This window comes from Rhinoraja longicauda, chromosome 16 (genome assembly GCF_053455715.1).
Source record: "Rhinoraja longicauda isolate Sanriku21f chromosome 16, sRhiLon1.1, whole genome shotgun sequence".
Classification (NCBI taxonomy): domain Eukaryota; kingdom Metazoa; phylum Chordata; class Chondrichthyes; order Rajiformes; family Arhynchobatidae; genus Rhinoraja; species Rhinoraja longicauda.
In genome coordinates, this window is record NC_135968.1 from 61,787 (window position 1) to 74,640 (window position 12,854).

General features: G+C 47.3%; 1 protein-coding gene across 1 annotated transcript in view; it reads right to left on the reverse strand.

Moving 5' to 3' along the window:
• Positions 1-826: 826 nt before the first annotated feature.
• LOC144601018 (uncharacterized) overlaps positions 827-12,854 on the reverse strand; it is a 28,972-nt gene continuing 16,944 nt past the window's right edge. The window contains exons 3-4 of the mRNA XM_078412939.1: positions 8,253-10,622; positions 827-965 (exon numbers count right to left, since the gene is read on the reverse strand). The gene's annotated coding sequence lies outside the window, so the exon portion shown is untranslated. The remainder of the gene's footprint in view (positions 966-8,252; positions 10,623-12,854) is intronic.

The following is a 12,854-nucleotide window of genomic DNA, read 5'->3' on the forward strand; positions in this document are numbered from 1 at the left end:
ACAGTTTAAAAACAAGGAACTGCAGATGCTGGTCTACAAAAAAGGATACAAAATGCTGGAGTAACTCAGTGGGACAGGCAGCATCTCCGGAGAAGGAATAGGTGACGTTTCGGGTTGAGACTGAAGTGGGTCTCGACTCGAAATGTCGCCCATTCCTTGCAACATTTTGTGTTTACCTAAACAGTGCCTATCTACGGCGCGGTGTTGCCAGCTGGCTGGATGAGGGGACATAGGTCTTTCCACACGGCAGGCAGGTGAAGGGACGCTCGCCGCTGTGGGTACAATGGTGCTGTCACAGGCTGGACATGCTGGCAGTGGTAGGGCTGGCCACTGGTGTGCACACGCTGGTGAGACAGGGCCTGGGAGGCCACTGCAAAACCCTCTCCACTCACCGAGCTGGGGATGGGACGGTCGCCAGCGTGCACCCGCTGGTGCCTCAGCAGCTTGGGGTTGCTGGGGTAGCCCTTGCCGCACTGGGCGCAGGTGAAGGGGCGCTCGCCAGTGTAGATGTGCTGGTGCCCCAGCAGGTTGTTGATGCGGGTGAATCCCTTGCTGCAGTCGCTACAGGTGTACGGCCGCTCCCCGGTGTGCAGGCGCCGGTGCAGCTTCAAATCCGGCATCGACTTGAAGCCCTTGCCGCAGTCGGAGCAGGTGAAGGGCCGCTCACCGCTGTGCACCCACCAGTGTTGCTTCAGAGCGGACAACTCGGTAAAGCTCTTGCCGCAGGTGGAGCAGGTGTAGGGCTTCTCGCCCGTGTGCACCCGCTGGTGGGTCTCCAGAAGGTACAGGTGATTCCAGGCCTTGCCACACACCTCGCACATAACGCTTCTCCTTGTTGTGCCCCGCCATGTGGTCCTCCACCGAAGCTCAGCCCGCGTAGATGGGGGGGGCTCACCGGCACCCTGGCCGCCCTCAATGACCGCTCACGTCCCCGTCTCTCCGTCCACAGCAACGGCTCCTAAACCCTGCAGGAGGGGAACACAGAGGGTCAACAAGCTGGGAAACAGGACATGACTAACACGTGAACATCACTAGTGTTTGAAGGGGGGTGGGGAAGGGGGAGTGGGGGTGAGGTAGTCAGGGGAGGGAGGGTGAGGTGGTCAGGGGGGAAGGGGGTCTGGGACGGGTTGAGGGAGTGGGGGAGGTGTTAAAGTCCGGTTCTTAAAACAAACATCAACACAAAAGTTAAAGGTAAACCAAGCAAAGCTTTAATTATCGTCAGACGGGCGTGAGGGGACCAGTGCTTAGGGTTTATGACCATACTCTGCACTCCCCGTGCTTCCGCTCAAAGATAAAGCATTTCGCAGCATTTGGATACAGAATTTGCAGCAAGAATGTTTAACACAACAAGTCTTTCAAATCAATCACAAACTGTATCGAACACAATATACTTGACACCCTACAGTCGTAAAATATTCCGCACAATAAAGTAATTAGTCGAAGGTAAGGATCCTTATCATACACAGGTCTTGTTTACACACTCCCACAAGTAGTCAACAGTTAACCACATCCTAATCTTAACGAGAGCATTGTCCATCGTCTTTCCCAGACATCCTTCCCAAGCATAACAGGATATACCGCTCTACAGGCTTTAGGAATCACATTGTTACATCCTGCCTGGTGCAATTTTGCAAACTTCAGCTATTCAGGACCCAAAGTTCAGGCTCATCCTGTTCATTCATTCTACTATTTTATTATTTCTGTGGTTTCCAGGGATTGTAAGTTTCAGCTAAACAGACACATCATTATGAGCAATTAGCATTCCTCCCCTTACAACAATATAGAAGCCCCAAAAGCATAATAGCCAAGCATCCCATCAAGCAAAGTTAATAGCCATTAACTCTTTCGTTCCATCCTTTTATCATCTCATGATAACACTAAAGCCCTCGTGAAGCACAGATTGATCGGGTACATTTAATCATAAAAAATACAACAATTAACAACAGAATCGAGCCATATGTTAAATGGTTCCCCAGAGGTTTCCAAAGAAACTGAATGTCTATTCACCCCAGAGGGCCACCCGTGTCATTTTAATGGTGCATTTCTTCCCCAACCTTCTTGATTTAGATTTTAGATTTAGAGATACAGTGCGGAAACAGGCCCTTCGGCCCACCGAGTCCACGCCGCCCAGCGATCCCCGCACATTAACACTATCCTACACAACACACTAGGGCCAACTTTTTACATTGTACCCAGACAATTAACCTACATACCAATAGACAATAGACAATAGACAATAGGTGCAGGAGTAGGCCATTCAGCCCTTCGAGCCAGCACCGCCATTCAATGCGATCATGGCTGATCCCTCTCAATCAGTACCCCGTTCCTGCCTTCTCCCCATACCCCCTCACTCCGCTATCCTTAAGAGCTCTATCCAGCTCTCTCTTGAAAGCATCCAACGAACTGGCCTCCACTGCCTTCTGAGGCAGAGAATTCCACACCTTCACCACCCTCTGACTGAAAAAGTTCTTCCTCATCTCCGTTCTAAATGGCCTACCCCTTATTCTCAAACTGTGGCCCCTTGTTCTGGACTTCCCCAACATTGGGAACATGTTATCTGCCTCTAATGTGTCCAATCCCCTAATTATCTTATATGTTTCAATAAGATCCCCCCTCATCCTTCTAAATTCCAGTGTATACAAGCCCAATCGCTCCAGCCTTTCAACATACGACAGTCCCGCCATTCCGGGAATTAACCTGGTGAACCTACGCTGCACGCCCTCCATAGCAAGAATATCCTTCCTCAAATTTGGAGACCAAAACTGCACACAGTACTCCAGGTGCGGTCTCACCAGGGCCCGGTACAACTGTAGAAGGACCTCTTTGCTCCTATACTCAACTCCTCTTGTTACGAAGGCCAACATTCCATTGGCTTTCTTCACTGCCTGCTGAACCTGCATGCTTCCTTTCATTGACTGATGCACTAGGACAACCAGATCTCGTTGAACTCCCCCTCCTCCTAACTTGACACCATTCAGATAATAATCTGCCTTTCTATTCTTACTTCCAAAGTGAATAACCTCACACTTATCTACATTAAACTGCATCTGCCATGTATCCGCCCACTCACACAACCTGTCCAAGTCACCCTGCAGCCTTATTGCATCTTCCTCACAATTCACACTACCCCCCAACTTAGTATCATCTGCAAATTTGCTAATGGTACTTTTAATCTCTTCGTCTAAGTCATTAATGTATATCGTAAATAGCTGGGGTCCCAGCACCGAACCTTGCGGTACCCCACTGGTCACTGCCTGCCATTCCGAAAGGGACACATTTATCCCCACTCTTTGCTTTCTGTCTGTCAACCAATTTTCTATCCATGTCAGTACCCTACCCCCAATACCATGTGCCCTAATTTTGCCCACTAATCTCCTATGTGGGACCTTGTCGAAGGCTTTCTGAAAGTCGAGGTACACCACATCCACTGACTCTCCCTTGTCAATTTTCCTAGTTACATCCTCAAAAAATTCCAGTAGATTTGTCAAGCATGATTTCCCCTTCGTAAATCCATGCTGACTCGGAATGATCCCGTTACTGCTATCCAAATGCTCAGCAATTTCGTCTTTTATAATTGACTCCAGCATCTTCCCCACCACTGATGTCAGACTAACTGGTCTATAATTACCCGTTTTCTCTCTCCCTCCTTTCTTAAAAAGTGGGATAACATTTGCTATCCTCCAATCCACAGGAACTGATCCTGAATCTATAGAACATTGAAAAATGATCTCCAATGCTTCCACTATTTCTAGAGCCACCTCCTTAAGTACTCTGGGATGCAGACCATCAGGCCCTGGGGATTTATCAGCCTTCAGTCCCATCAGTCTACCCAAAACCATTTCCTGCCTAATGTGGATTTCCTTCAGTTCCTCCATCACCCTAGGTTCTCCAGCCCCTAGAACATTTGGGAGATTGTGTGTATCTTCCTCAGTGAAGACAGATCCAAAGTAACGGTTTAACTCGTCTGCCATTTCTTTGTTCCCCATAATAAATTCCCCTGCTTCTGTCTTCAAGGGACCCACATTTGCCTTGACTATTTTTTTCCTCTTCACGTACCTAAAAAAACTTTTGCTATCCTCCTTTATATTATTGGCTAGTTTACCCTCGTACCTCATCTTTTCTCCCCGTATTGCCTTTTTAGTTAACTTTTGTTGCTCTTTAAAAGAGTCCCAATCCTCTGTCTTCCCACTCTTCTTTGCTATGTTATACTTCCTCTCCTTAATTTTTATGCTGTCCCTGACTTCCCTTGTCAGCCACAGGTGTCTCTTACTCCCCTTAGAGTCTTTCCACCTCTTTGGAATAAATTGATCCTGCAACCTCTGCATTATTCCCAGGAATACCTGCCATTGCTGTTCTACCGTCTTCCCTGCTAGGGCCTCCTTCCAATCAATTTTGGCCAGCTCCTGCCTCATGCCTCTGTAATCCCCTTTGCTATACTGTAATACCGACACTTCCGATTTTCCCTTCTGCCTTTCCATTTGCAGAGTAAAACTTATCATGTTGTGATCACTGCCTCCTAATGGCTCTTTTACCTCTAGTCCCCTTATCAGATCAGGATCATTACACAACACTAAATCCAGAATTGCCTTCTCCCTGGTAGGCTCCAGTACAAGCTGTTCTAAGAATCCATCTCGGAGGCACTCTACAAACTCTCTTTCCTGGGGTCCATTTCCAACCTGATTTTCCCAGTCTACCTGCATGTTCAAATCTCCCATAACCACCGTAGCATTACATTTTTGACACGCCAATTTTATCTCCTGATTCAACTTGCACCCTATGTCGAGGCTACTGTTTGGGGGCCTATAGATAACTCCCATTAGGGTCTTTTTACCCTTACAATTTCTCATTTCTATCCATACTGATTCAACATCTCCTGATTCTATGTCACCCCTTGCAAGGGAATGAATATCATTCCTTACCATCAGAGCAACCCCACCCCCTCTGCCCACCTGTCTGTCTTTTCTATACGTTGTGTACCCCTGAATATTCAGTTCCCAGCCCTGGTCCTCTTGTAGCCATGTCTCAGTGATCCCTACAACATCATACTTGCCCATGACTAACTGAGCTTCAAGCTCATCCACTTTATTTTTTATACTACGCGCATTTAAGTACAACACTTTAACTTCTGTATTTACCTCCCCTCTCACATCGTTCACAATTGGCCCTGCCCTTAATTTCTTTTCCGCTCTAGAACTTCTGTTCCCATTCTTCCGAGAGTCTTTTGCAATATCTCCTGTATTTCCTTTTACCTCATCTTCAAATACCTGTACGTCTTTGGTCTTATTTACTTCATGAGAAAAGTGGGCAGCTAGTCAGTAATGTTAGAGGATTCATGGGGGATGTAGGTACAACACTCTTGTCCAACTACTGCACAGATCCCCCCTTTTGCTGCTAAAATGAAGTCTAATGCCATACGGCTCTGCAGTGCATCAGTAAGGAGGGCTACCACTTCAGCCGTCAAAGACGAGATGGCTTTCTGAGTATCCGCAAACGCACCAGCAGTGGCATTTGCCAACTTTTCCATTGCAGAGGTCATGTTAATCAGTTCGCGTGAGATGCGGGCTGTGCCATAGAAGGGAAAGGCAATCATCCAGAATCGTTCAGACTCTGAGATACCTCGTTTGGACCTTAAGGGAGTGTATATTTCAGCCAAATGCTGCACGGCTCTCATATGAGGGACAATATACGCTAAGTAGCAGCATCCCCTCCAATGGGTGGAGCCCTTCAGCCTGTCCCATCCTTGATCATCCCCAGGTAGCAGCCCAGGTAGCCAGGGGTCTGCCCATGATCCACATACATAATGAGTACCGTTCAGCGGCCGGGATGGTCCCGTATGCCAAATTGAGGTGCAATTGCTGCTTCCCAAAAACACCCCGTTACCCTCCATGTGACAATGGCAAATGGCATCGACTAGTCAGTGAGTGTGAATGGCCAATTTAAGTCGTGGTATGTTCCCCACTCTAGCCTCTTTCATCATCCAGCGTGGTCCAAATGGTGGTGTATACCATCCTGCAAAAATTGCTTTGTTTCTTACCCTCGATCCAGGGACATACACCCCTGTATTATTGGGACCTGTACGATATTGACTTCCACTGCTGTAAGGCAGCAACTCTACTGTTGCGCCACCGTGAGGGGATGTGTGAGGGGAGGGGCGAAGGAGGGGAGAGGTAGTGAGGAGGCAGGGGGGGGAGTGGTGAAGCGGGATGAGGTCGGTGGAAAAGGGGGATGAAGGGGGTGTGAGAGGGGATATGTGGGGGGATGGGATGATGGGGGGGGTCGATGGGGCAACTGGAGGGGGGCCGCAGCGACCTGGGGGCACCGAGCTTCCAGGCACCGCGCCGAGCCGCCTGCACGTCTGCCACCTCCGTGGCAGGGGAGGGGGTGACGTCACGCCGCCGGGCGGCTCACGCGTGGGCAGGAGCAAAGATACTAGAGGAGCAAGATAGACCACTCGACCCTAAAAATCGCAGTTTGTCACGGCGCCATTTTAGTAGGCAGAAACTTTTTAAAAGAAATAAAAAATCTGTGAATTGATACATGATATATTCTGCATTTTTATGATATCACCACATACAGTCATACTGATTACACAACACTGATTACACTGCGAGAGGCAGAGCAAACGGCGGGTTTTGCCTACTAAAATGGCGGACGTTACGCTCCATTGCGTACTACACTTCAGTACAGGCGATTTCAAAGGAGTGGTTCAGCTTGTTCCTCTAGTATCTTTGGTGCGGTCTTCCCCTCTCACGGCCCTAACAAGAGGAGTTGAGTATAGGAGCAAAGAGGTCCTTCTGCAGTTGTACAGGGCCCTAGTGAGACCGCACCTGGAGTACTGTATGCAGTTTGGGTCTCCAAATTTGAGGAAGGATATTCTTGCTATTGAGGGCGTGCAGCGTAGGTTTACTATGTTAATTCCCGGAATGGCGGGACTGTCGTATGTTGAAAGACTAGAGACTAGTCTTGTACACACTGGAATCTAGAAGGATGAGAGGGGATCTTATCAAAACATATGATTATTAAGGGGTTGGCCACGTTAGAGGCAGGAAACATGTTCCCAATGTTGGGGGAGTCCAGAACCAGGGACCACAGTTTAAGAATAAGGGGTAGGCCATTTAGAACGGAGATGAGGAAAAACTTTTTCAGTCAGAATTGTAAATCTGTGGAATTCTCTGCCTCAGAAGGCAGTGGAGGCCAATTCTCTGAATGCATTTAAGAGTGAGCTAGATAGAGCTCTTAAGGATAGCGGAGTCAGGGGATATGGGGAGAAGGCAGGAACGGGGTATTAATTGAGAATGATCAGCCATGATCACATTGAATGGTGTTACTGGCTCGAAGGGCCGAATGGCCTACTCCAGCACCTATTGTCAATTGTTGTGGAGGCCAATTCACTGGATGAATTTAAAAGAGAGCTGGATAGTGGAATCAAGTGATATGGGGAGAAGGAAGGCACGGGTTACTGATTGTGGATGATCAGCCATGATCACAGTGAATGGTGGTGTTGGCCAGAAGTGCTGAGTATGGTCATACACCCTTAGCACTGATCCCCCCACTCCCGTCTGACGATAATTAAAGCTTTGCTTGGTTTACCTTTAACTGTTTATGTTGTTGTTTTAATTAAACGAACTTTAACATAGCACTCCCTGCACTTCCACTCCCCTCTCTCTCCATCCCTCCCCCACCCAAGTCATACCAGCTTCAAAGTCATCTTGTTGCGTCTCATTGTCTGTGTAGCGGCCAGCTTCTCGTCTATATCAGTTAGCTCCCAAGCTGCCACTTGCATAAGCGTAATGACTCGAACAAATAATCACAGAGATCCTCCTTGACATTTAATAGTCAGTCTTCTTTATTTGAAGGTGCAATAAACATATTGGCATATCTCTTGTCATCGACTGGTTATTAATTGCTAGGTAAAATTCCATATCTTACCACAGTCTATGCGATCGATACTGGTTGCCAGATATTACTTTGTTGTTTGTATTAATCTTGGCTAATAAATCTTTTGGCGGAGCCTCTGGCTGACCCTCTGTCAGCACTTCCTTGGCTCACACCCACTCTCTGCCAGCACGTACCCAACTGCCCGCACTCTAACCTCCGCCCAGCCCCAAAGTAAGCATTGCATTAACTCGTGTCCAGACTACAGCAGGATACAAGGTAATAATATTAATAAGCAAAAAAAACTAATAAATGCAAAATGGCTCCTACACACCGGCCCCTAATTGTTATAAGTGTATAGCGTAACAATTATGTACCTGGAGCTGGCGGCCTCCACCTTGGACTCGCCTGTGGAGGCTCCGGCCGCGGGGACGTCGGAAGCTCGCAGGCCCCTGGGTGGGGGTCGACATCGGGAGCTCCGGCAGCGGCAGCGTCTTCGCCTGCCCCGAGTCGCGGGGCTTGGGTCGGCCCACCACGGACTTTTCACCGTCCGGCGCGGCCTGAAATAGACCGCGGGATTATTTCTGCCCGGCGGGGGCTTCAATGTTGGGAGCCCCGACCGCCCCGACATGCAGCGGCTTCGTCTTCGTCCGCCCCGGATCGTGGTCGGCCCGCCGCGGACCTTTCATCATCCGGCGCAGCCTGGAACGTGGCAACTACAACAGCCTGACTGCGGGAGAAGACGGCAGGGAAGAGAAAATACATTCTGGCCTTCCATCACTGTGAGGAGGGGACTGGAAGAGACTCACTGTGATGGATGTTTCTTTTTGTTTGATTGTGTGTGTTATTGCTTACTTTTATTGCTCTTGTTGTTGGACTGTGGGTAACCTTTCATTTCACTGCACATTTATGTGTGTGTGACAAATAAACTTGACTTGACTTGACTTACTAATACACAAAAAAGAGGAGCCAAAATAACCAACTCCATACATAATCGAAGCATGCACTTTTCATTGGTGTCTAATCTATTACAGTATTCAATCAACAAAATCATCAGTCCATGTTAAGTCAAGTATCAGCTTCCAGTAGCAGACATATCTTGGTTATCGGTCTTTCCAAGATATTGTTCTTAGTCTGCAGCCGAACGGTGCGCACGTGCCCGCGTGCGTCCGATATAGTCACCAATATTTTGCCCATCAGCCAGGAGTTTTCAGCCTTCTTCTTTTCCAGTTTAAGAAGCGGTCTGTCGTTAGTCCTCCGGCTTCATCTGCGGGATTTTCCTTCGTACTAACATATCTCCATTGCGATACATCAGTAACATCCCTCACGAAAGCAATCCTGCTATCTACAAACGTCTGAAAGCGTTCGTTTTCATTGTTGATGTATTTAAGCACTGTTGTGCTATCAGTCCAGAATATGGATTTGTCTAGCTGAAGCTGTAATTCTTTTTGCAGCATTACATTGACTTTAACAGCTAAGACTGCAGCTGTAAGTTCCATTCTGGGAATCGTCATCTGTTTTAATGGTGCCACTCTGGCCTTACCCATTACAAATGCAACATGCACTTTCTTACTGCGATTTTCCAGTCTCAGATATGAAACAGTGCCGTAACCACTTTCACTTGCATCCGAGAAGTGGTGTAGCTGTACATTTCTGATTTGACCAAACGGTCCACCTCAAAATCTGCAATCTTGTCAAGATCCATCAGCCATCCTGTCCACTTCTGATGGAAAGTTTGGGATATATCGTCATCCCAACCAAGCTTCTCCTTGCAGAGTTCCTGCATAATCAACTTAGCAGGCAGAGTAAATGGTGCCAGACATCCTAGAGGATCGTAAATAGAGCCAATTACTGCCAGGATGCCACGTCTGTTGCATGGTCGTTCCTGTACAGCAATTTTGAACTTGAACCTATCGGTTTCCACGCACCAGTACAATCCTAGTGCTCTCTCCATCAGCAGAGTGTCCTGATCCAAGTCCAACTCCTTGATCTCTTTAGCCCTACTTGCTTGAGGAATGGATGCTAGTACAGCACGGCTATTACTGATCGACTTCGATAGCGTAAATCCTCCCATTTGGCAGATGTCAGTCAGGTTTTTTACCATCCGGACTGTTTCTAGTTCCGAAGGCATGGACTTCAAACAGTCATCCACATAGAAACTGTTCATCACAGTGTCTATCACCTCTTCCGAAAAGTGTGCTCCGTTGTCTTCAGCAGTTTTTCTCAATGCAAAGTTTGCACAACTTGGTGACCACACGGCTCCGAAAAGATGTACCTTCATCCGGTATTCCACAAGATCTTGCTGCACATCACCATCAGGCCACCACAGAAATCGCAGATAGTCAACATACCTTGACCTGATGAAACATTGCATTAATATCCGCCATCAAAGCAACCAGCTCTTGCCTGAATCTGATGAGAACTCCAATGAGTGAGTTAGTTAGGTCTGGACCTTGTAGCAGCCCGCAGTTAAGTGATGTCCCTTTAAAGACTGCCGCACAGTCAAAGACCACTCTAAAGGTTCCTTTCTTCGAGTGACACACCCCGTGATGAGTGATGTACCAGAGTTTCCCATCATTACGGTTCAGCTGGTCCATTGGTTCCCTTTCAGCATAATCACTATTGATCATTTCCGTGAGGAAAGATGTGTATTCACTGCAAAACTTTTCATCCTTATTAAACTTGCGTTTCAAGCTCTGGATACGCTGTTCTGCAATGCACCGATTGTTCGGCATGCTGGTATTCTCCTGCTTGAAAGGTAAGTCCAGACAATAATGTCCATCTGTTATCCTTGCCGAACAATAGACAATAGACAATAGGTGCAGGAGTAGGCCATTCAGCCCTTCGAGCCAGCACCGCCATTCAATGCGATCATGGCTGATCACTCTCAATCAGTACCCCGTTCCTGCCTTCTCCCCATACCCCCTCACTCCGCTATCCTTAAGAGCTCTATCCAGCTCTCTCTTGAAAGCATCCAACGAACTGGCCTCCACTGCCTTCTGAGGCAGAGAATTCCACACCTTCACCACTCCCTGACTGAAAAAGTTCTTCCTCATCTCCGTTCTAAATGGCCTACCCCTTATTCTTAAACTGTGGCCCCTTGTTCTGGACTCCCCCAACATTGGGAACATGTTTCCTGCCTCTAATGTGTCCAATCCCCTAATTATCTTATATGTTTCAATAAGATCCCCCCTCATCCTTCTAAATTCCAGTGTATACAAGCCCAATCGCTCCAGCCTTTCAACATACGACAGTCCCGCCATTCCGGGAATTAACCTAGTGAACCTACGCTGCACGCCCTCCATAGCAAGAATATTCTTCCTCAAATTTGGAGACCAAAACTGCACACAGTACTCCAGGTGCGGTCTCACCAGGGCCCGGTACAACTGTAGAAGGACCTCTTTGCTCCTATACTCAACTCCTCTTGTTATGAAGGCCAACATTCCATTGGCTTTCTTCACTGCCTGCTGTACCTGCATGCTTCCTTTCATTGACTGATGCACTAGGACACCCAGATCTCGTTGAACTCCCCCTCCTCCTAACTTGACACCATTCAGATAATAATCTGCCTTTCTATTCTTACTTCCAAAGTGAATAACCTCACACTTATCTACATTAAACTGCATCTGCCATGTATCCGCTCACTCACACAACCTGTCCAAGTCACCCTGCAGCCTTATTGCATCTTCCTCACAATTCACACTACCCCCCAGCTTAGTATCATCTGCAAATTTGCTAATGGTACTTTTAATCCCTTCGTCTAAGTCATTAATGTATATCGTAAATAGCTGGGGTCCCAGCACCGAACCTTGCGGTACCCCACTGGTCACTGCCTGCCATTCCGAAAGGGACACATTTATCCCCACTCTTTGCTTTCTGTCTGTCAACCAATTTTCTATCCATGTCAGTACCCTACCCCCAATACCATGTGCCCTAATTTTGCCCACTAATCTCCTATGTAGGACCTTGTCGAAGGCTTTCTGAAAGTCGAGGTACACCACATCCACTGACTCTCCCCTGTCAATTTTCCTAGTTACATCCTCAAAAAATTCCAGTAGATTTGTCAAGCATGATTTCCCCTTCGTAAATCCATGCTGACTCGGAATGATCCTGTTACTGCTATCCAAATGCTCAGCAATTTCGTCTTTTATAATTGACTCCAGCATCTTCCCCACCACTGATGTCAGACTAACTGGTCTATAATTACCCGTTTTCTCTCTCCCTCCTTTCTTAAAAAGTGGGATAACATTTGCTATCCTCCAATCCACAGGAACTGATCCTGAATCTATAGAACATTGAAAAATGATATCCAATGCTTCCACTATTTCTAGAGCCACCTCCTTAAGTACCCTGGGATGCAGACCATCAGGCCCTGGGGATTTATCAGCCTTCAGTCCCATCAGTCTACCCAAAACCATTTCCTGCCTAATGTGGATTTCATTCAGTTCCTCCATCACCCTAGGTTCTCCGGCCCCTAGAACATTTGGGAGATTGTGTGTATCTTCCTCAGTGAAGACAGATCCAAAGTAACGGTTTAACTCGTCTGCCATTTCTTTGTTCCCCATAATAAATTCCCCTGCTTCTGTCTTCAAGGGACCCACATTTGCCTTGACTATTTTTTTCCTCTTCACGTACCTAAAAAAACTTTTGCTATCCTCCTTTATATTATTGGCTAGTTTACCCTCGTACCTCATCTTTTCTCCCCGTATTGCCTTTTTAGTTAACTTTTGTTGCTCTTTAAAAAAGTCCCAATCCTTTGTCTTCCCACTCTTCTTTGCTATGCTATACTTCCTCTCCTTAATTTTTATGCTGTCCCTGACTTCCCTTGTCAGCCACAGGTGTCTCTTACTCCCCTTAGAGTCTTTCCACCTCTTTGGAATAAATTGATCCTGCAACCTCTGCATTATTCCCAGGAATACCTGCCATTGCTGTTCTACCGTCTTCCCTGCTAGGGCCTCCTTCCAGTCAATTTTGGCCAG